At 43.7% G+C, this 23,684-nt stretch overlaps 1 protein-coding gene across 8 annotated transcripts in view; it reads right to left on the bottom strand.

The window, feature by feature from the left end:
* TRERF1 (transcriptional regulating factor 1) overlaps nt 1-14,788 on the bottom strand; it is a 97,894-nt gene extending 83,106 nt beyond the window's left edge. For 3 of the 8 annotated variants that reach the window (XM_077175860.1, XM_077175855.1, XM_054629288.2), the window contains exon 1: nt 14,495-14,788. The gene's annotated coding sequence lies outside the window, so the exon portion shown is untranslated. The other 5 variants (XM_077175859.1, XM_077175856.1, XM_077175861.1 and 2 more) reach the window with 3 other exon arrangements.
* Between the last annotated feature and the right edge of the window lie 8,896 nt (nt 14,789-23,684).

Here is a 23,684-nt window from a genome sequence, read left to right as displayed (position 1 = left end):
ATCAAAATTACTTCAAAGGTTTCATAGCAGTCCGAGGTCAACATTCTGCAGATGCAGAAGTAAAAACCCAAAAAAAAGTTTTCTATTGTATAAACAGCATGAATTAGGGTAAATTAATACACTAGTTGGTCCTAGAGGGTCCTGTGCCAGACAGCTCACCAGGATACTGTCCCGCTGACCCAAATTCTGTAACCAGCTCTGCCCCTGTGAGCATTGCCAAGTGCACTTGTGGTCAAGCTGTAAGATCACTCCTCCTCCCACGATCCAGCTCAGAAACATACTACAGAAACACACCATGGCAGAATAAAAGCTTACTACCCCTGTGCATGGATGTCCACCCACAGGAAGGAGAAACTGTTAGTTTTCTGACACAGAGACAGACCTACTTTGAAATCGCGTGATTCAATTCTCAGTTGCCAACATTATGCAAGGCATAAGCAGAACAGCTCATATCACAGGTTTCTTTCTTACATAGGAAGAACGTGAAGGACAACCAAACAAAAAGAAATGGAATACTGGCAGCAAGCTAAACTAGGTAAGTACAGTCAAAAATATTTAGCAGCCTTTTGTCTTTATCCTGTTTGGTTTACCTCTCCTTACTGCAATCTATTTTTTAAAATCTGGATCCGTTCACTATATATGTGACTAGATTAAAAAGATTCCTTGAACACATGACTGTGCAATATGATTTAAATTCTTTGCAAGATCTCACAAACTCCTGTGTGCTTAATTTTAGAAACAAGGACAACAAAAAAAAATCAAAAACCCAACAACGTCTGCCATTTCCATATGTGCTCTATATTTCACTAGTTCTTTACCAGAAATGAAGAAAAAAACCCAAACCAAAACCCCCCCACAAAAGAATGTTAGGGGTGTTATGTCTTTCCTGACACTTTGAAATACAAGATACTTCTGACTTGTTGGTCACCTAGACATCTGTTACACCCAGTTCCCCCCAACTGAAACACAGAAGGAGTGGTAATTCAGAGAGCTATTTGTGGAGATATGAAGATGATGTGATAGCAGGATCATGGATAATGGGGGATTCTGGTCATGCAATGCCCCAAAATGATTTTCAGTGGACACAGCTGAATCATTCCAAGTCCAGAGTGAGTACAAATCTCCCCAGATCCTCCTCTTGGTGGTTGTTTCTCAGATGACGGAAGGAGATGCAACATCAGCAATTACTATCACAGCAATGATCCATGGGACCCAATGCACAAACGTGCAATGTAACAGCAGCCAGTTATGCAACCTGAACAGCTCGGGATGCCTGGCAAACACAGGGGGAAAGGCAGGTTCAAAGAGTGGGAGTCTGCCAGACTTGAGATTTCACGTCACATCTCCAACCAGCCCTGTACCACCCAAGTCACCAAGAACGGATGCAAGACATATCCAATTCTGTTCCTGGGAGCTGGTACGCACCTCAGAACGGACTTTGTGTTTTCCCCTGATTTAGCCAAACCACATATAAAGACCCAAAACTAGACCTCTTGACTACTTCTTGAAGGTCACATGAAGGTCTACAAGTGGATGGTGGAACTGAAAGGCCGGCACTGCTACCAACCATGTTGCTGCTCTGTGAGGAACACAACCTCCAGAGGCCAATGCTTTCAATCTGGTCTTTTTGCTGGTGCTTAACTCGCACAATTCTTTAATCCCATTAAGCATCTGATTTTTAAATACTGCTCCGCCTTGGCTCACAGGCACCTGCTACTGACAATTATCAGAGAACATATGTAAGAAAAAAAAATAGCATATGGCCACACAAGTAACTGCAGCAATGAAGTGCTCCTTGCAAGCTCTAAAAGAGACAAGTAATTGCAGCACTCCGTGGCGCGTGCGAGCACTGACCGCTCAAACACGCGGGGTTACACCCACAAGTGCCCTCCCAGCACATCCCTCAGCCCTTCCCCCTGCATCCCCTCGCTCCTGGCTAGGGCAGAAAAAGATGTGAAAAAAAATACAAAGTGTGTGAATGGATATCAGTAACTTTCGCATGCCGTGAGCCCAATCCAAAGCTGTTCCTACAAGTCTTCCTGCTGGAAGTCCCTGGAGGCCTCCTTGCCTTTCTCCCAGGGCAGAGAGGGCTGACTGAGACACACAAGAAGGGAAATCTCTTCACATCCACTAAAGTGTCAGATGAGTTTGTTTTGCAGTGGTTTTAGGGGTTTTTTTAAACTTACTGGGATGAATCCCATCCCCATGGCCTCAGCCCTCACAAAATAGTAAAGATAATTAAAATGCTCTACATATAGGGCATTATGGCTGGAAATTTAGCAGGAGAGTTAGAACAATGGTTGTCCTTTTGTCTCTGTGCACATTGGTACCACCATCAGCTCGCTACCAAGTCTGCTGCACTCAAATGCACAAATCAACATTTCTCACTTTTCTTAGTGTATTTATTTTTCCTCTGGGAAGTGACTTACTTTAAAAATTGCTTTATGATTAAAAAACACAGCAATCAAATTTTCAAAATGTCAACTTTAATTTGATTTTTGTTTCCCTCGTCCCAGGTCCTCAGGCTCTCACAGGAAACCCCTATGCCTCCATTTTACGCTTTGCCACAGCTGTAGCCCTACATCAACCCCAGAAGAGCAGCTCCCAAACCTGGAGATTTCGGGTAGAGATGAGGAGCTCTCAACTCCCTGACAGCTTTGCACATGGGACATTCAGCAACAACATAAGAGCTTTACTTCAAAACTTACTCAGTCCCACAAGGGCAGGTTTTGCCTGCAGGGCTATGGGGACATAACCTACACAACAATGTGCCACAGCAAGCTCCTGACCTGGTCACCAGAAGTGCCAAAAGGCACAGTGCCGTCCTTTGGATGTTTCCGCTGCAGCAGGGACTCTGGGAACGGCGCGGCATTAGGGGGCCACCCAGTCTGGAGGCACAAACAGCAAGGAAACGAGCCACATTCCTACCAGTTTCAAAAGGCTTTACACCAGATCTTCCTTTCTCCTCACTGCACAAAATTCAGAGCCTTTACGATGAAGTTATCGATGTGCCACAGTCAGCAAAGCAAGACTTGCAGCACAGAGCTAATGCTCAGTTAATAACCCAACAGGGAGGAGAAAAAACCTCTGAATTTAGCATGGCTGATGTAAGCTGTGATGTCATTTCCACACATAGGCTAGTGAAAAAAAAAGTCTTTTTTTTTTCAGATCCAAGATACAGAGATATGTAAATTGCTTGGCTTCCATTTCAAATAAACAGCGTGAGATAACCCCAAAATTTAATAATGCTTTCAGCCTTCACTGCTGCTCTTCAGAAGACTCAAAGCCTTCGACAGGATCAGCTCACCGGGACAGCAGTGAGCCAAACCACTTGTACAGGCACGCACCCTCAGCACCGTCTCACCCAGCAGTGCCAGCACAGTCTGGCTCTCCCTCTTCAACAAGATGTTTGGTTTGGGTTTTTCTTTTATTTTGGAGGAAGTAATTTTAAACAAAGAATAGGAAAAAAAAAAATCTTGCTCTAACAGCTGTAAAGGATTTTTTGGTCCGATTATGGCCAAAATTAACTATTCTCTAAGGACAGATTAAACAAGCCAAGCAAAACAGGTCAGAAGATCAGAGAGAAAGGGCATCTTAGAATTATGAAAGATGCTCAGCTAAATTAACCAAAAAAAGAGAAAAAACAAACAAACAAAAAACTTCAGTCAAACAGAAGAAACTGCTGAAAAAACAATCCGAAAGTACAAAAAAACTAAACTTGGTAACTCAGAAAATGCTGCAGAAAAATTTTACCATTTTAAAAAAATAATAACTTTCTTCAAATTAAACCCCTCCCTTTTTTCCCTCAAAGAAGTAACTTCTTAATAGGAACTCTGCTGTAAGTGCCGTGCTTACCTATTCTGCCAGTAAATAATTTCAGAACTTGAGAACATTTATAAGAAAATTCAACCTGGAGGGTAATTTTCCTGAAATTTCTGTTTGGCAAATGAAAATAGTGTTTTCAACAGATGAATATCCTTCCCTGTAATTGTTATTCTGTTGCCATACTCTAAATTGGTGTTTTACACAAATGCAGCTTGAAACCTACCTACTGAAAGAAAAACAACCCGAGATAAAACCAACCCGCAGAGAACAGGGTAGAACAGTACTAATAACATGTAAGCACAGGTTTCTAAATAGTAAAAAAGAGGTCGTTGCATAATTTATTCATTTTCCTACCAGTTTCACAGATGAAGATAGCAGCACCATGAGATAGCCAAAAGATTTTTTTTTGCCTTTAGCTTAGTAATTTACAAGCCTTTGAATTTCACTGCGTTTTGTTGTTGTTGTTCACTGGGAAAATACTGTGGAAATAACATTTACCTGCATTCTCAGTCTACAAGGCTCGCTGAGTGCAGCTCCATAGAGACGCATCCCCAGCAAGCACCACAGAGATTTACCGTAAATTGGTGACTAATCCTTACGGCGTACCCTGTACGTGTATCACTGAGTCAGCCTGAAAGTTTGTTCATTCACTCAAACACCACTTCTTCCATTCTCCTCTCTCTCTGATCAGCAGGCAGGTGTGAAATCTGCCTTTCCTCCGTTCAAGGAGAGCTTCTTAGTGCCCGAACAGGCAAAAGGTGCAGGTACGAAAACTTGCTGCTCTTGTAGAGGAGTGCCCTAAGAAAATGCACGCTTGCCTACAACAGCATAAAAACAAACATACCACAAAAAGAAAGCCCTACATTTACTTTCAGCAAGAAACTTCTGTGTATGCAAGGAAGGAGCCCTGCAGGGAGGCACTCTACAGGGGGCACAAGCTGACCCTGCTACTGGAAAAACTTCCCGGTTCCCACATTTGGCAATGTAACGTACAAAGCCTGCAAGAAATGCCCAGTTTGAGTTTTACTGGTAACAAAAGCAGTAGCAGAACAATGCAGGTACATATTCCAGATAGCTGTAATGGCCACGTATGACTTTGCATTTGCTGAAGCCTAAAATAAGATGCCCCACTCTTTTGTTCTCTTTTTTAGTTTCTTGCAATTTACATAATTAGCAGTACGGATTTTCCAGAAATAACCTGAAAGCAAAAGTTCTACCTGAAAAAAAAAAAAAAAGAAAAGAAAAAGAGCTGTTTATGCAAAGGATAGCGTGGGGCTTAAATGTAAGGATTTTTCTTACATAACTGAAGGCCATCATCCACTTTGTAATTATGATACTTCAACTAGAAGAATACAATTATTACAGAGTAAAATAATTACAACAAGGAGCTGCAGTCAGTCATACGCAGACCCAACCTTGCACCTTCTTTGAAACAGTCACACAGGTAGTTCAACCAACTATAATAAGAGCAGGCATTGCTACAGAAGACTAAAAATTGAAAAATCCGGTCCAATACTGAGCACACAATCTGACAGAAGCCTTCCCATCAGGCAGCTTTATGTAGCAATCTATGTGCCATTGCCCTACAATGTCTGCACTGCAACCTTACTCGTTTTGGACCGTTTTGGACGTTGCCTACTGGCTGAGAGGTGGCCTTTAAAACCAGATGAGCCCATGTTATTTTAATGAACCCCTACTTTAACTAACGATCAAGCAGTTAGCCTAGGGATTGTATGCTGACAGACTTCCAGCATCAAAGTACAGCTCCTTTCAAAAATTAGAGAAATTCTGTGGTATTAGTCTATCGTTTATGTATGTGCATGCAACGTCCAGATTAAAACTTCTGAAAGTTGGAAATCGTTGAAATAAAAGTCTGCTAAGACTTTATTTTATCATTCCCACTCATGTTAAGCAGTACCTTACTATGCAGGTAACCACATTTGGCTTAACTTACATTCTTTTCATTAACAAAACAGTACTTAATCCAATGTCTTTTTTCTGTGAACCTCCCTTTTCAGGTGTATTATTTCTTTAAATCTAAAGCTGTTTTCAACTTCAAAGACCAACTTTTTACTACAAGCAATATAGAAGCAGTAAAATTCATCCTCTGCAATGCATCTTTGGTTTTCAAGTATATAAACGGTGAAATCTTTTTTCATTTTACCTGCAAGGCATATTCTCTTATTCATGCTCTTTCATTATAATGGCAGCAACTTTAGAAATGTATTAAAGTTAATTATAAACCATCTCTTACAAAATTTCATAGTCCTAAAAAAACCTTTTCCTCACTTTAAAAAAAAATTGCCTCTCATTTTCTAATGTTATCAAACTCATACAGATAGTAGCAATACTTTTTCATTGTGATCCATGCTGCTCACATACCAATTTACTGAACTCTGACAACATAAGACAAGCTTAACTGACAAAAAAAATTACAGAGAATCACTGTTCACCATCACAACTGAGAAACCTCTTCAAGTCTTGGAAACACAGCATCAATGGAAGAATGAGAGAGAACTTGCCTGACCATACTTCTGCAAATATTTTGGCTAAGAGGAATTACTGCCACCTTAAATGGAGATATGCCCCTGCCATATTCAGAAATATGTGTTCAATGTAGTTATGAATATGAATCTCACTTCTCCAGACATAAATTGCCTGCTAATTTAGAAACCTCTCTCCACTCCCCCGCTCGGTACCTGATGCTTTGCAATGCAGACCTACTGGAACACATGGCGATGGTTTGCAGGGCATTCCTGTGGATGGGCACAGAAAGGTCATCAGTGCTTCACTGCTTCTAACAAAGAAGAGACACCTTCTAACAAAGCAGGCACTTGGTTCCTACAACATGTCTCACCTTGGCATGATCAGAGGGGTGAGAGCCCTTCCAGAGAGAGGCAAGAATGCCATTTCTGACACTCAAATGCCTCCATGAAAAGACTGCATCTTGCCCCGTTTGGCATGCTCCTGCTCATGGTAAGTGTGTTGCCAGGGAGAGTTAGAACTTCAAACAGCTTTACTCAACCCTTTCAAATAAAGTATCCTGGTTCAGCATCTCATCAGTAAAGCATGTCAGTCATTGAGATGGTTTTCCGCCTTATTTTTGCCAGAAACTCATTAGAATATCACTGCAAGTACTTGTTTATTATCATTGCTCTGATGCTGAATTCACGTTTTTACAATGATCAATAAAAACTAAATCAGCTCACTACACACTCAGCCCACACATGAAGAAAATTAATTTAACAAGATCAAAGTTGTCTACCTTCTACTGCTGTAAAATCACAACCAGCTTCATGTTTTTTGCCAGTTATCTTTGAAGAATGATTGGAAATGAATAAAAAAATAATTCTGGAAGCATATACTGAAATTGCAGATACAAAACAGAGATAGGAGGACACATGCAAGCAACCACATGGGAGACCTTTGCTTGAATTTGAACTGCGTGGCAGGCCAAAGCATTAGATCTCTTGCAAAGCTGCACCACTCAGTGTGGCTGAACTTGAAGCATTTCTTCTGTTTCACCAAGATACATAGGGGTTCCTCTGCAACACTAAATATAAGCTTTTGAAAGGTAACCAAAAAACCCCCAAAATCATGCCAGTGAGTTAACATCTGAACTGCTTCCACACATTTCCCTCCAAATATACTAGGGGCACAAGCAGCAACAAAACTCCTGCGTTCAGCATTGAGCCATACGTGGCGTGTACTTGTGGTTCAGGTGACTACAGGCTCCAGCTCAGCTTTGGTAATGGCCACAGAGCTCAGGGCTACTTCAAGGCCCACTGTGGCCTAGGAGTCATTGAAGATGCTTTCAGTCTCCCAAAAGAGTGCAACGTGCAGCCCTCTCCTTGCTGAAAGCAGCAAGGGGCCAACTCAAACACCACCATCTCTCTGCAAGGTAAGCCCAGCTTCCACACTCACGATAAAACAAAATATAAAAGAGGCAGACCAAAAAAGAAGCAATTGAGATGATGTTTACAAAACTTTAAGTCAATATCCTAAATATTTCAGGGCTTTGGCAGCCTACATTTTAGGGAAAAGAAAGCTCCGTTTAGCTATCCAGGGTCTTCCAAGTATTCCTACTTGTGAACCAGGTAAAGTCTGCTCAGCATCCATTATTTTTTTTAATACACTGCTACTGTTGCTAACAATGCTAATTTTAACATCACAAAAAGAGAAAATAGGTAGCAAATCTGCTTACAAAATAACAACAGCTCCATTTACTAGTCAGGGTTGTTTTTTTCTGGTACAAACAAGATCTTCCACTCGGACATCTTCTCCAGCAGTGGAAAGAGACAGCAAGGTAGCAGCAGAATGAAGCACTGGTGGTACAAGTTCAGGAGGCAGCACTGCCAGCTGCACTCCTGCTCCAACACCCAGCACCTACAGGCATTTGCCAAAGAAACTCCATCTACCTCCTCCTTCTTCATGAACTGCTGCACTGTCCAAAAGAGTAACTTCTAGTCTCTGATCAAAATGTGTATTAAAATCACCTCATCTTATGTCTCCAAACTTTCACAGATTTGCAATGCAGTACTTCCTAACCTGCAGTACTTAAAAATTGTATTCAGAATTAAAGTACATGAGATTTCTTTTGAGGAAAAAATATTATTACATATGAACAACATACTTCATAATGTATTTCCTGCTCGCCAATAAACTGTATTAAATTCTGCCTGGAGAACAGAGGGCTATTTCAAGTTATACAAAGCTCTAGCAGCATTGATTTCATGAGGACCCACTTAAGATCATATCCTTGCAAGAGGACCCATATGCATTAGAGCCACAGGACAGCAGGTTTACCTTACTGACATTCCAGGATTGTAGTGGGTGCTGTTTAAGAAAATGAAAGAGGCTACTATGTAGGTGAAGTGTGGAATTAAATTTTTTTTAAAAAGCCTAATGTAGCTGTAATTGGCATAACCCTCCAAGTGTAAATAGAGATCCTTCCAGGAAAATGCAGTTCTAGTTCTGATTTGGCATGTGAAACATGACAGTACTGGGAACACTTTCCTGCTAGTACAGCTAGAACTCAGACAGGACCCTCATCCACACAGAAGTGTTGCGAACCCCCTCAATGCCCTAATAATATTCACTATTCACCAGCAGAATTTTTGGTTTACTGGGGAAAATGTATTTAAAGTCATTTCTAAACACACCAGTATTAGCTATTTTTTATTTTTAAATATAAAAACTAGAACACAGACTTCCTTCCTATCCACCCTCATGCCCCCCCAAACACACATACACTAAAAATATATAAATAAAGGAAATGAAACTTCCCCATCAATGAAAATTGGGGGGTGGGGGGAAGGAGGAGAAGAAGAGAGGAGGGAGTGGAGAACAAAGACAAAAATTACTTTTTTTTTTAAGACAGAGGACTTCAGTCATTCTCAAGTTTCAAACTTGCTTTGCAGCGTTGGGTACTTTTTTTGCACAGTCTGATGCTGAAATTATTTAGGATTTGACATTCACTTAAAAAGAAAGTACCTGATATAAATTCTGCACCTCAAATGGCCCCTGTCCTTTAAGAGTCCTGGTAAGCCTTGTTCTAGCCAGATGGCGTGAACAAAAACCTCACCATCAGGGATCCTTTAAAAAGGAGGTGCTGATAATTTAACATTTAACTTACACCTACCTGCTTTGCTGGGGCAATCCTTCCCAATCTCTATTTTTGCAGTCTCTATACTCTAGAGTTAGCTGGAGTAAGTTTTAGTATCTGAGTTTTTGCTTTTTACTGAACATGAGATTTTTGACACATGGCCGGGGGGGGGGGGAGGAGGAGGGGGAAAGAAGGACTCAAAAAAGACCATCTACAACAATCTTGCTTTGCTATAGCTGCAATGAACTTTAAACATGAAGAGAAAAAATGGCAAATGAAAACAAAACCTTGCAGCTCTGCACTTCAAGGACATATCACAATGCGGGTTCTATAAAAAAATCTTACCATGAGCAGTTGATGAGGGGAGGGAGGGGAAAGACAGAAACCATTTTCTTGCTGAACTAAACAGACAGGAGAAAATTTGTGACAAGACCCAGGATGGCTGCTTTAGACATTGGTGGGGTGTGGAAACTTGGCACTTGTCCCCGTGTGCCTGGGAAGTGACAAGAGCCCACCTGAGCAGCGGATGGGAAGCCAAAGAGAAGCGATTGGTCTGAAAGTCTAACAAAATTTAAATTGTAAACTGGAGAATGACAAACTAAAATGATTTTTTAAAAAAAAATCAACTACCTTTTGACTTTGCCTCATATCAGGATTTTGGGTCTTTCCAGAGCAAATCATCAGTCAATGATGAAACTTAGGTGGGCTGTTTGTGTGCGACACATTACTCTTTGTTACAGAGTGAGCTGAAATCACAAGACTCATTTCACTCAGAACCTCAAAATATACCTAACGCTCCAGGACTACTCCAAAACCCTGCAACACTTCCACTCTAATGCAAAGAGTTTAAACTTTTTTTTTAAAAATCACATATTATTACACAGTAATAGGGCATATATTTAAGAGCATGTCCTGGGTTCCCCAAACCATTACCCTCTCAAGAAGAAAGTAACATAAATTATGTATTTTCCTTCAAGTTTCTGTGGCAGCAGGTTGTAGTCTGAGCACATTTTCCAGTTTTTCCCCACACAAATCAATGGTTTGGGGTTTTTTTCTGCTGCTGTTTTGAGCAGGTCCAGGTGAGCACACATCCCCACCATCACGGAATGACACAGGCAAGTGAGAAAGAGAGAAAAGAAACTGCTATCAAAACACTATTCCTTCTGCCCACAGAAACCAACAAGAACCAGGGCAATATGAGCTGCTGGCAGACTGTGTCACCCACTTTGTCCTCCTGGCCAGCCTGGACATACAGTGGGAGCAGCAAGGAGATGATGGTGCAAGAGCCCATTCTCGACATTTCAGATCTAACAGGAGATACTCCCACAAGCTCCATAGGTTAACTTGGTGCCTAAACGCATGCTGCTCAAAAGTAATTTCAGTGAATCTCTTAAATCTGCTTGGTTTCAAGCAAAGAGTTGTTAAAGACAAAAACAACCCAATAAAATTGTTGCTACTGTTCTTTGAGCCAGGTTCAGACCTACTCTTTGAAGGAAGAGTCGCCTTTCTTAAAATATATTTGAATGTGCTATTTTAGTCTTTATCTTAGAAGGCCCGATTTCCCCTCACAGCCCAGCAACTGATTACAGTAATAGATTTCTCAGAGATGGACAAGTTAAGAAGAGGTTTTGTAACTTCACATACAGCAAAGAGTAAGGAATTTGCTGCCTTCCTTTTTCTTTAGTTTTGAATGCAACCCCCCCAGTCCCTCCCCACTTACACACATGGTAACTCTACCCTTGTAAGCAGTGCCATGGAAGTCAGTGTGGCCACTTGTGCTCCTCACCTTACCTAAATAACCATGGGTGTGGCAGCTACTCCAGGCAGAATTCACATGTGCACTTGAAGATGCTTTGGCCTACTTCACTCAGGTGGAGGGCAGGCAAAAGGATCCGTTAATTTCAGAGACAGGAAAAATTGTAATTCTGATGACAATTTTTTATTGGAACTATTCAGCTCTCAAAAGAATGCAAGGGGAGGAAACAAATTGTTTCCACACCAACCATTATTTTGTGTTTGTCAAACGCTGCTTGCTTTTTTTTAAAAAACCAAAAAAACAAATACATATTTCTAAGGAAGCTGAAATGAAACTGCCTTATCTCACAGTTATTATGACACATACTAAGGAGGTGCAATGCAGGGCCCTTCTTTTTTACACTGTCCCATTATAGTATTGGCAAAGGGAGAGAAGGGCCTTCTCAAACACTTGGCTGAGTAAGTTTTCAGGTGACATATCCCCCCCTTGATTAGAACAAACAATAACAAAAAAAAAGATGAAAATATTCACAGCAAAATATTAACTTACTGTTTTAGGAAACAGTACTTTACATAACTGCTCTTATATTCTTCTCACCCTCCATGCCAGATGCCAATTTATGAGCCCAATTTATAATAGCAAACCTCACTGTATCACTTCAAGAATTAAAATGGCCAGAAGAAGAGAAGCAACAGAGTTTTGAGTTTAAAAATCTAGGAATTCCTTTTTTTTATCTAGGCTAGTTGTGCACTACCCAGATGCAAAAAAAAAAACTGAAACAAGGACTTGCTTTATGGTCTTAATGAATACTGGAGGACTCTCAATAGGCAGGTCATCATTACAGGTTGAGAAAATGAAAATGGCTTAGGGATGGAGACTTTTTCAGTCTATCGAAATACATCATGAGTCAATGTTAGGTAGAGAGGTTAGTCATGCTGTGGTTTATTTATGCTCATGTTGGCCCGTGATACTAATCGCTGGAGAGGCAGGATGCCTGCCTAGCTACCTGTGGCCTCATCCCTCTTCCCCTGGAAGGGATGCCAACAGCAGGACATACATTGACACTGTGATTAAGCTCCAGTGTTATCCTATCACCAGAAGGCCAGTCCTCCAGTTCGCACTCAGGCCAAGTTTCACAGTGAAGTGCATTACTTGTATTTGAGTTTTTTTGGCTTTTCAAGATACACAGGTTTGATCACCACACCACAGTGCTGTTCAGGTCCTCACTGAGGTCTCCAGCATCAGAAACACAAGCTGCTAATCAATGGTAGAACAGATTGTTCTAGAGTGTTCATTTGCACCTAAACTTTTTGAGTAGGCTATACTTAAGCCTTTAACTTTTCCAAAGATTATCAGAGTATCCTCTACATAAGAAAGAAAAATGCATATAACACATTTTCCTCATATGAAAAATCACTTATCTAAATTCTAGGAAAAAGTCTATTTGTTTTATGCAAAGCTGCATAGTATGTATGCATAGAGCACGTATGCAGCAGCCCTTCTATTGTTATATGTGCCTTGGACAACACTTAGAAAAAAGATAAGGTACCAACCAGGGCATATTAAATTCTGTCACTTCGGTGGGCAATGAAGCGAAATGGGTTATTTCTAGATAGATGCACCTTATTAATGCAATGACTCCATTCTGATCCAACTGAACGTCCAAGACCACGAAGCAGATAAGCGATGACAGCAATCAGCTGCATGTACCGCATGCAGGAACAACTCATGCACACGCTGGCACTGTAATGGTGGGTCACATCATCGTGACACTGTACCCTGAGTGAGGGCAGCAGACAAATCCCTGGTCCCCAGGGCAGCTCTGCAGGCCAGAGGCCCAAGCAGGACAGCTACAGGCAGCAGAGTGGCCCTGCTGAGCAGCCAGGCCAATCCTGCCAGTTGAACTCTCTCCTCTTCCCATAGCCACAGTAAAATTGTACCTACCAACGGCATAAAACTCCCCCCTCAATGATTACATGCTTAAAACATTAATCATGCAGTTATACACAATATTTTCCATAAATATTTGAGCTATGGGTCATCATATGTATTTTGCTGCCATCATGTCAGTCTGTAAGAATGTATGAACCTCACCTGTAACTATCTGAATGACGACCAGCACTGATGCGCAAGGACAGCAAGTGCAGGTCAGATTTTACTGGATGAAGGCAATAACCCGGCTAGGTTTACATCTCGATCAGTCAAGCCTGGTTAGTTGACAGGCAGACGTGAAAACCACTCTGTAAAGTCAGCAGAAGGATGAATAGGCATTATCCATTTATTAACTGGTTAACTGCCGATTAATTTCACTTGCAAATCGCCTCTCCAGTATTTAAACACCTGGCTAAGAGTTTTTGTTCCTTACCACCCCGTAATTTTGACGGGCCAGAAAGCCGGAGCGCCCCGCCAGCGCCCAGCCCGCCGCGCGCTCCTCTCCCGCAGGAATGGAGGGAGAAATCCCCATTCCTCCGAAACGAGCTCGCCCCACGCGGTGCCGCCCGGGAAAGGCTCCACAGCCGAGCCCCGGGACCGCTCCGCTCCCAGCACAGATACCGAGACGGCACCGAGCGCGCTGAGGGACGAAGGACGGGAGGAGCGGCGCGTGGGTCGCCTACTCGTGTCAGGGGCCGTGAGGGGCAGCGCGGCTCGGGGAACTTCCGCGGCGAGCCCCGCCGAGCCGCCCTTCCCCGCCTCTGCTCCCGGCACGGCGCGGCGGCGCCCGGGACTCGCAGCAGCGCCGCGGCGGGGGCGCCCCGCACCGGCCCCGCCGCCCGCCCGGCCCAGGCAGGTACCGGGCAGCGCCCCCCGCCCGCCCGCGCCCGGACGGGCAGGAGGCGGCGGCAGCCGGCAGGGCCTCGGCGCTGCAGACCGAAAGTCAACTGCGAGCTGCAAACTTTTTTCTCCCTCCTCCCCCACCCCCCCTTTTTTTTTTTCCCTCCTCTCCTTCCAGCGCAGCCCCGGCTCCTGCAAAAACGAAACTTGCGAAGCGTTGCCCCTACCTGGCGCGAAGTCTGCAACAAGTGCAGGCGGGCGGGGGAGGGGGGCGGGCGCGGGGCTCGTGGCGGTGTCGGCGAGGCGGGAGCAGATCGCGATATTAATTTATTACGGAGCTGCCCCGGGCTCGGTCCTACTTCACTTACAGTACGGCGCCCATCCTGTAAACAAATATCGCTCCGCCAGGAAACGCACTCCCCCGGCCCGGCCCGGCGCGGCCCCGCTGCCCGGCACCCACCCCGGCGGCGGCGGCACATGGAGCGAAGCGGGGCGGGGGCCCCGCGCCGGGGGAGGCTCCGGGCACCGGCACTTACCTCCGGCACGGCCTCCCCCGCCCGCCGAGCTGCCGAGTCCGTGATGCAAAAAGAAAGAAAGAAAAAAAAAAAAAGAAAAAAAAAAAGAAAAAGAAAAAAAATCCCCGGTGTCAGCAAATCGCTGTCAAATAATTTCCTTGCAGAGCAGGGAGCCGGGAAAAGCAGAAGCAGGAGGGGGAGGAGGCTGCGGGAGGCGGCGGGATCCCTCCGCCGCGATGGGTCTGGCCCCGGGTAGCGAAGCAGGAAGTAAGGTGTCGGTGGCGCCGCGGCCGCCCGGCCCCGCGGCGGGGCGAGGGGCGCCCGCCGCCCCCGGGGGCCCGCCCGCCGCCGGCCGTGCGCCGCCGCCGCCGCCTCCCTCCCTCTCTCCCTCCCTCCCGCTCCGCCGCGCCGCGGTCTGGCCGGCAGCCCCTCCTCTCAGGGCGGTGAGCGCAGCGCAGGTGCCGGGGCCACTGGCGGCGACCTGTCAGCGGCTCCCGCCGGGTCGGCGGGGTGCGGGCGAGGGGCTGCCGCGGGATCCCGCCGCATGCCGCAGGGCGCCGGGGCCGGGCACCGCTCCCGCTCCCGCCCCGGCGGCGACGCCGGGGGACGACACCGCGCCAGCCCTGGGGCCGAGGGGGTCCCGCGCCGAGGGGCCGGGATGCAGGGGTGCTCCCCCGGCGCCGCGGTGTCATCCGGAGCGGGGCAGCCGCGTCGGGGCCGGGGGCTGCGGGCGCTGTGGCCCGGCCTCCCCCAGCCCCGGGGCGCCGGAGGGGGAAAGTGGCCGCGGTAAAGGCGGGCTCGCTCTCACCCGGGAGCTCTCCTGCCCTGAGCGGGGAAGGGCTGCTGCGCCTGCCGGGGCCGCCTCCGGCTCCAGGGCGGCTCCTCCGCCTTGGGTTAATTTAGAAGTTAATTCTCTAATACAGCGAGCGATGTAGGAACTTGCTCCTGTGGTCACTGATCTTTGCCATTGGTCGTCCTAAATGATTTTTTTTTAAAGTCTGCAGAAACATTTTGGTGAAATACCTCATCGGTCCTTCTTCCCTTGGGCTCGGCATTTGCATTAGATTGCACCAAAATGTTCCCTCGCAGGGAAGGATTTTACATCTTGGGGACAGATATGTGATGCATACAGCTTATGCAGTGCTCTGTTTAAGCTCACGGACAATGACAGACTGTAAGAAACCGTAGCTGGGAAGAGAGAAACTGAAACGGGGATGGTTATAGGCCTACTTCTGCCTTCAAAGAGGGAAAAAACCCCAACAGACAAAACTCTCAAGGGTTATAACTGGAACAGAAAAAGGTCTTTGGTGTTAGCATTTGTGATTCAGCCTTACATTATAATGGTTACCAGCAGCCTCATTTTCTTTTTATGGTCATCCTGGTTTCCTGGTTGCATGACACTTCCATCGGCCCCCTGTTCTTAATAATTTAACCTTTTATGAAATTGTTTTGATTTACAGTGTAGATTAGAGCAAGAGTGAAAAAGTATGATATCACCCCTTGGCTATTAAATTTCTTTGAAGTATGCACAAATGTGAGAAAGTCTTGTTTTCTTCCTCGCCAGCTACTAATTTTCTAATTTTATTTTTACTTAACTGAAGAATACCATTCCAATATTGTAAGTTCTCTGTGCTGAGCTATGCTAAATCTATGCTGAGTTTTGGATTCAATGGTTGGCTTGTTTGCTTGCTGGAGTCCTAAGTCATATAAACTATGATGAAAATAGAATTAAAACCACAACTCAGAATGTGCTTTGCCTCTGTTTGTTTTTTGTGTCTAGTCTGGAACCCAGAATAGACCATATTACTTGTGATTTCCAAAATGACCTCTGAAAATAAGCAATGGAATTTAACAGTCTTTCTAGGTTTGTCTCAGCATCTCTACTTGTCCAGTTAATCAATACAAGCAAATCTCTGTTGAATCAGCTAGGTGGTATTTGATTTGCCTGAAACACAAGGGTTAGTGGTATAACTCAAAATAGAAGCAAATGTCTAATTTAAATTTCAACAAAGAATCATTAGCTCAGTTTGTTAGAGCATGGTGCTAGTAAGGCCAAGATTGTGTCTTTGCCTCCAGTATGGGCCATTCACTTAAGAGCTGGACTTGATGATCCTTGTGGGTCCCTTCCAACCCAGAATATTCTGTGATTATCAAACAGCTTTCTGACATGCTATAAATTGCACCCATCTTACTCTGCCATAACAAGTTTAGCTATACAAAACTCTTAGCTCAGGACAACATTTCCATTAAATTGTGTGGGCTGGCTATAGCCAGACTGCATTCTTTGTGTTTATCCTGCCAGTTATGAGTTGGTCTCCATCAAAAGCACAAAACCTTAATTTGTGTTCTCAGTTTTCCTGATCCTTCTTCTAATCTTTTAAGGATTTGAGTATCAAGCTTCCCACTTTTGAATAAAAAAAATCAGACTGTGGTTTACAGTATTCAACCTCAGAATAATTCTATGGGCTTGTCGTGATGCTGTTCAACAAGGCTTTGGCAGGGATACCTGGCGAGTTGGTGCGCTGGGAGCCCTGAAGCCGGGGTGATGTCCTGGCCGGCCCAGCCGCCCGCTTGCTGCTGTCAGAAGAGGGAGACCTTGCCCTCTCTTCCCTGCCCGCCGAGCTGGCTCAGCTCGCCAAGCCAGAGCACTATTCCCTGTCTGGGCTAAGTTCCTGCCATTTTGGGGAGCTCCCTGGGAGATCCGCCCGGGGAGCTGGGGGCCGCGGGGCGGGGAGGGCCAGGGGAGCCCTGCAGCCGGTGGGCACGGTGGCTCCGCTGCCTCCAAACCCCCAGCGCTTCCGAACAACACAAAAGCAGCGAATGTCTTACGGTAACTGCCGTCCCTCTGTCAGTGTCTTGTCAGCAAATAATGCATTTTAATTTTTTTCTAAGCGGGGCTGTTTCAGAAATGAAAGCATTACAGAAGTTTAGGAGTGACAGAGGTCTCTGATCATCCTCCTGGTTCATTCCTTTCTGGCACAGAATTGCTGTGTCATTATTTTCCCAAATGCCTTCGTTTTTATTAGAAGGCTTCACCTTGAATTTGTAGGCTTTCCAAGAAAGACAATGCTGAAGAAAACATACTATGGCTGTGGTAGGAGGCAACATACCTTTGTTAAACAACTGGACTCATTAAAATAAAACCACTTCAGACACAATCACATTTATGCAAGTATCTTACTGGTCAGAGTCGCAGCAGCCAAAATACAGATGTTCATCCAGTTTCTTGGTTTTAGATGCCTGTTCCCAGGTGGAATTTTGAATTGTGGATGATATCCTAAAAAAAAAAAAAGAATCAGACTGTAATTATCTGATTTCATTGAACAAGACTAATGACAGGCTTATATTTGTTTCAAGGGGGAGCTTTTGAGCCATAAATTGTACTGATGGATTTAGGTTTAAAAGCAAGTTCAGTTTCAGAACATGACATTCGACATAATGTGGACTTTATATTTGTAATTGAGATTATGGCCTTATTTTCCAGAAAAATAAAAGCCATTATGGAAATTTCAAGAGATGACAAATCTGCCCTTTGGTACCTGTTCTTTTGGTGTAATTACTGATCCACCCTGTTGTTAAATGCTTGACCTTGATTTTTCTTTTCAATTTGTGGGTTTCCCAGCATGAAGTTGCTGGTTCTTTCCCTTCTAAATCAGTTTAGTATCATGTGAATCTCTTGGATTTAGTCAGTCATTTGTCTCTTTCCTTGTAGATTTATAAGACACACTGGGGTCCTACAAGAGTGACACTGGTAGAATAGTTTGAAAAAGCCAAATGTGTTTTCTGTAATCACATTCCCTGTTGCAGCGAAAGGGAAGTAGACACAGCTTCCACAACCTAAACACACACAAAAAAATACATTATTATTGGCAATGGGCTTGCCCAGAGAACAAATGCATAATTCCAGGTTGTCTCTGGAAACATTACTTCTGCTTTGTTTCAAGGTAATGCTAACAACCCTGCTCTTGCCTTGGTGCTCTTTTCTTTCATGTACGTTGGGGTGTGTGTAGTGTTTCTCCCTCTTAGGTCCTGTCACTGGGAAGCTCAGGACATGGAGAGCTTCCAGGATAAAATAGCTTACCCTCTTCAGGGTCGCTTCTGACTGCATTCATTGCAAGTTAAAAAAATGGCCAAGGGTTGAAATGGAGCTAAATATTTTTAGTAGAAATTAATAATTTCTATGAAATGAAATTATTCATTCTAGAAAATTAATAATTTTTAGTAGAAATGCATCAGGACCCCAGCTACTGCAAACTACCATGTACTTTGTCCACTTCCACCACCCAGGTGAGGAGCAGGCCTGTGTCAAAAGAACAACATCCCAGCCTTGGTGGTCCAAGTTGGCTCTTGTCCAATGAAGTGGCTGCTCTGATTCCAGATATGAGGCAAAGTCATGGATTTCACTGGCAGCCTTATATGATCTCAGACCATGCTGCTGCCATTTGAAAACTAATCCTGGAAGTAAGAGTTTTTAATTTTATTTTTTCTTTCAGCCAGATTGGTTTGCTGATTGCAGAGCATAAGGAATGGTGCAGGAAATGTGCCAAGGAGGGGAGAGGATGAAAGCATGCTGCTTTCATTCAGACTGCTGGTGAAAGCCCTGCTCACAGGGCCCCCTCACTACAAGAAAAAAATTGAGGTGCTGGAGCATGTCCAGAGAAGGGCAACAGAGCTGGTGAAGAGTCTGGATCACAAGTGTTATGAGCAGTAACTGAGGGAACGGGGGTCATTTAGCCTGGAGAAAAGGAGTCTCAAGGGAGACCTCACTGCTGTCCACAGCTACTGGAAAGGAGGCTGTAGCAGGGTGGGGGTTGGTCTCTTCACTCAATTAACAAGCAATGGAACTGGAAGAAACAGCCCCTAGTTGCACCAAGAGAAGTTTAGAATGGGTATTAGGAAAAATTTCTTTATGGAAAATGTAGTCAAGCATTGGAACAGGTTGCTCAGGGAAATGGTGGAGTTACCATCCCTGGAGGGATTTAAAAGATGTGCAAGATGTGGTGCTAAGGGAGAGTGGTGGATTTAGTAGTATTAGGTTAATGGTTGGACTCAATCATCCTAAAGGTCTTTTACAACCTGAATGATGCTATGAATCTTCTCATGAACGCTAAAACAAAAGTGAATTGTGACGGCTAAGGTCCTGCTAGCCCCTATGCAACTTACTGCCTCCAGCTCCATGGGTTTGCCTCCTGTTTGCACCCAATGCTGACACTACTTCCCTGGTGAGCCAGATCACCTGCCAGTGCTGGCAGAAATGCCCTGTCATGTTTCCCATAGATAGCTTCACTGAGTCAGCCAGACAAGCAATAGAAAAGGAGGCTGTGTGCTCAAAAATGGGGTTTACAGCCACACCACTTTAAATTGCCTCTAATTGTCTCAAAGCCACTGCTGCTATCTCATCTGACAGTTAAGACGCTCTCTAAAAAGGTTGGTTCAGGTAGTGGACAAAAGCAAAAGGAAAACTGAAGCTGCACAGATGTTTGCACTGCAGTCAGCTCTGGAAATCCACAAGCACTGGTTTTCTCTCAATGTCAACCTCAGGAACGTTTTAGCAAAGCTTAGAGTTGCCCATCTCTGAGTCAGACCCTGAGCTGTTGAGCTGCTCCTTCAGCACAACCTGCAGTAGCTGCTCAGCCCTGGGGCTCTGGCCCAGTGCTGGTGGAGCTGGGTGCTGCTGGATGAGGGAGCCTCCTGGCAGCTCTTGGTAGGACATGGCTTTGACCTTTCTGCATCCCCTGCAGCTGGGCACATGGGAGATACAATGCCACTGCACACGGATGCCCTGAAGCAAATTAAACCATGTAAAGTGTTTAGGAATATTTTGGTAAAGATATTACAGATACGCAAGTGAGAAACAGTGATAACTTCAAGACTTTTTTTCAGTAAGACTATTAGTGTTTTGCAACAAAAATCTATTAGTGTTTTGCAACTGTATGTGAGCCCTAGAGAGGAGAAAGAGCTAGAGACATTCTTGCTTCATTTGGTTTGTGCCAGTTCCCATTCCTCTTGGAAGAGTTGCTTATACTGTTGTGCTGTCAGGAATAATCTGTGGGCATACACGTGCACATAAGAGACACAGTGACATGGGCCATCTTGCAGGATCTTGTCCTAGTAAGCAATGCTCCAGTTAGTGTGGCTTTTTCACATGCCAGAAAAGAGGAAATGTTTTATTTTATACAATACACTGACATATGTATTTGTAAATTTACAAATTTGTTTAATATATACACATTACATAAATTACATTACATATGTTTGCAAATTATGAATGCATAAACATAGAAAACTGAATAATCTTTATAAAACTAACATAAGTGAAAATATTTTTTTTAATAATTTCCAGATTTTAAGTTGATGGCGTGGTTTGAGCTACTCGGCACTTTAAAACCATTGACTGTGGATCTGAGTTGGGAATACAATCAGAGGCCAATAATACTGTCTCCATTTTACAGATAGTTAAAGCAGGGAACAGAGGTGGTCCAGTGTCATCCAGGAATGTAGCTGCAGAGGAAAAGTATGAAAAAAAAAATCTTATGCCCAATTTGAAATGGTTGGAGCTTTGGCTGACATGCAAGAAGCTTTATCCCACTGGCTTTGTATGCGCTCCCAGTGGTAACAGCTGAAAACTGCTCTGTGAAGAAACACACCTTACTCTAAATTTGCTGCTGTTGTACTGTTGAAAAGAAATACCTAGACCTGTTTGCAGACAAAGATTCAATTAAATTACACTATTTAATGAAAACTGCCTTTACAGAGGCACCATAAACTTGAAATCCTGTGAAATCCAGTGAATGACAGATTTAAGGTGCTGTTTCCTACTACTTTTGTTGAATGCCCCCACCAATCTTTCTGAATTGTTTTATCTTGGCTTTAAAAATCTGTTATGTGGTAAAATTGATATATTAAAAAGAGGCTTTAGGATGGCTGGCTACAGAGAGCTGTATTAAATTCTAATGTGTTTGTAGAAGAAGAGAAATCCTACTTTTGAGTACAGAAGGAAAAATAAGGCTGATTACAATCAAATGTTTTCTAAAGATAAAAGGTTATAGAAAAGATGCATGATGAGAGTAGAAGGAAGCTTGGCATATTTACTTTAAGTTACAGTTAATCTAAATAACTTTCTGTAACAGAAGGATAATATCTAAATAAAAATATGATTAAGTCACTGTGGTTCTCTATCGCAACATGCAATGTGTCTGAGTCCACACTGACAACTGATATAAAAATTAAAGTTTTATTCCTTTTTCAGAATTTTGTCTGTTGGAAGTGGATGCAATATTGGCAATAGCACACTGCATATTGAGTGGAAGAGCACAGACAGTCACCTGTGATCAGAACTATCCCTGTCATCCCATCACCCTACTTTCAGCCATTTCTGTTTTCTATTTCATATTCCTCAGACAGAAGCAAATGATTTTGCTGATTTAATTCAAAATTGAGTGTATCCTGTGTAGGTTTTGTTGAAGGAGTTTAAAATAGCCATCCACATCTTCTGCTCTGAACTTTCCCATTCAGAACTGTACCCTGAACTTTTATACAAGTCTTTTATAGTCATATATACCAGTTACTTCAAGGTCTCACTGTGTCTCTCTTATTTGTTTCTTACATATGTGACAGTGGGCAGATATGCATTTAAACTGTATGGATACAGCTGTCAAGATTTAAAAATGCTATTAACTCACATGGCTAGACTCATACTGTATACCCAATATTTATACAGTATATTCTGTTTATAGTGATGTAGGGCACTTTACATCATCAGATAGAAATAGGCTGTACTGTTTCACAATTTTACAGTGATGGGAATGCACTTACAGTAGAAGACAAGCTCCTTTACATTTTTGTGTCATTGTTTTCCTTTGGTGGCCCCAAAACACTTGAAGAGGTGAGAGCTGCACAGAAGAACAGAAAGCAGAAATGCAGTGAAGTTATTGTTCATCTGCAGTGACACAGGGAACTACAAGGAACCCCTATAAAGCAGGTTAACAAAATTAATAGTAGACGAAAACCAATTTGTTGAATAGCTGAGAGAGTTTTTCCAGCAGCAGCTGAAGGGCAGCAGATGACAAATCCAGGCATATGTAAACATGTGAAGTCTTTCTGATGGACCAATTTTGCTTCTACAGACTCCATCACATTCAAATGGCCTGTGAATCTCCAAATTAGTATGCAAGTTGGGAAATTAAACAGGGGATCCCCAAAACAACCTCCTGTAGTGCTCCTGGTGCAAGCTTAGGTCTGTGAGACTAAAGTTCTCAGACTTTTGGGTCTGTTCTGTTGAGGAAAGAGGCAGTGGTCCAAATTAGGCATGAGATCTTTTTCACAGGTGAAAAAGAAGAGACCTTCTTTTGGGTCACAAAGGTGTGGCATTTTCCTATAAAAGTCTCCAAAGTTTTCTTCTAGACAAGGGTAGTATGAGCTGGTCCTCCCATATCTCAGAGCTCCCTGGGAACGCACCAACAATGACTGGATAACCTAGGGACCAGAAGGCTCATCTTTTAAGTCTGCAGTACCTGCAGCATTGCCAGCTTGCTAGAAAAGCTTGAAGAAATATGGGGAGGAAAAAGAGGTTTCTCAAATCAACTTTTGCTTTAGTTGATGTGTTGGTCTGCAGAATCCATTTCACTTTATTCAGAAATTCTAACAATAACAAGGCATGGCTTACATTTGTGTTTCTCTGGGTATATATTTTACAGCTTATGTATCCTCTTATCATGCCAACACATCCTGTAAACCCCCTTGGGAGGACAAGTACAGCTCTGTGGATGAGTCCCATGCCAGTTGACTGACTAATCTAGCAGCTACCAATAGCTGAAGATTGAGGCACTGATAATTCCTCTGCACCTCAGACAGGGGCAAAGGAGCTAATTATACTCTGATTGTCTATCAGTTGAGAAAATCCCCAGATGAGGAGTTGTGGGTGTATTTCACTTTTCATACACTACTTGAGTGATGCTCTGGGAACAGAGGAGGGCAAAAAATAAACTCAGCCCTAATTACTCATACTGAACTTGTGGCCTTCTTAAACTATGTTCAACTCAAGAAGCAAACCTAGGGTTGAGAGAGACTTCTTCCAGACTTGTTTTAAGACTGCGCCATTAGAGCTGTACTCACTGAAGTGTCTGCCAAAAACCTCTTGAGTCTGTGTTTAAGGAGCAGTCCTGCGTGGAGGTCCTTCCCTGGTGGTGTGCCAGTGTTTTTCCCTTCCTAT

Source organism: Agelaius phoeniceus, chromosome 3 (genome assembly GCF_051311805.1).
Source record: "Agelaius phoeniceus isolate bAgePho1 chromosome 3, bAgePho1.hap1, whole genome shotgun sequence".
Taxonomy (NCBI): domain Eukaryota; kingdom Metazoa; phylum Chordata; class Aves; order Passeriformes; family Icteridae; genus Agelaius; species Agelaius phoeniceus.
Note: the sequence above shows the minus strand (reverse complement) of the source record. Positions and strands in the feature narration are given on the sequence as shown.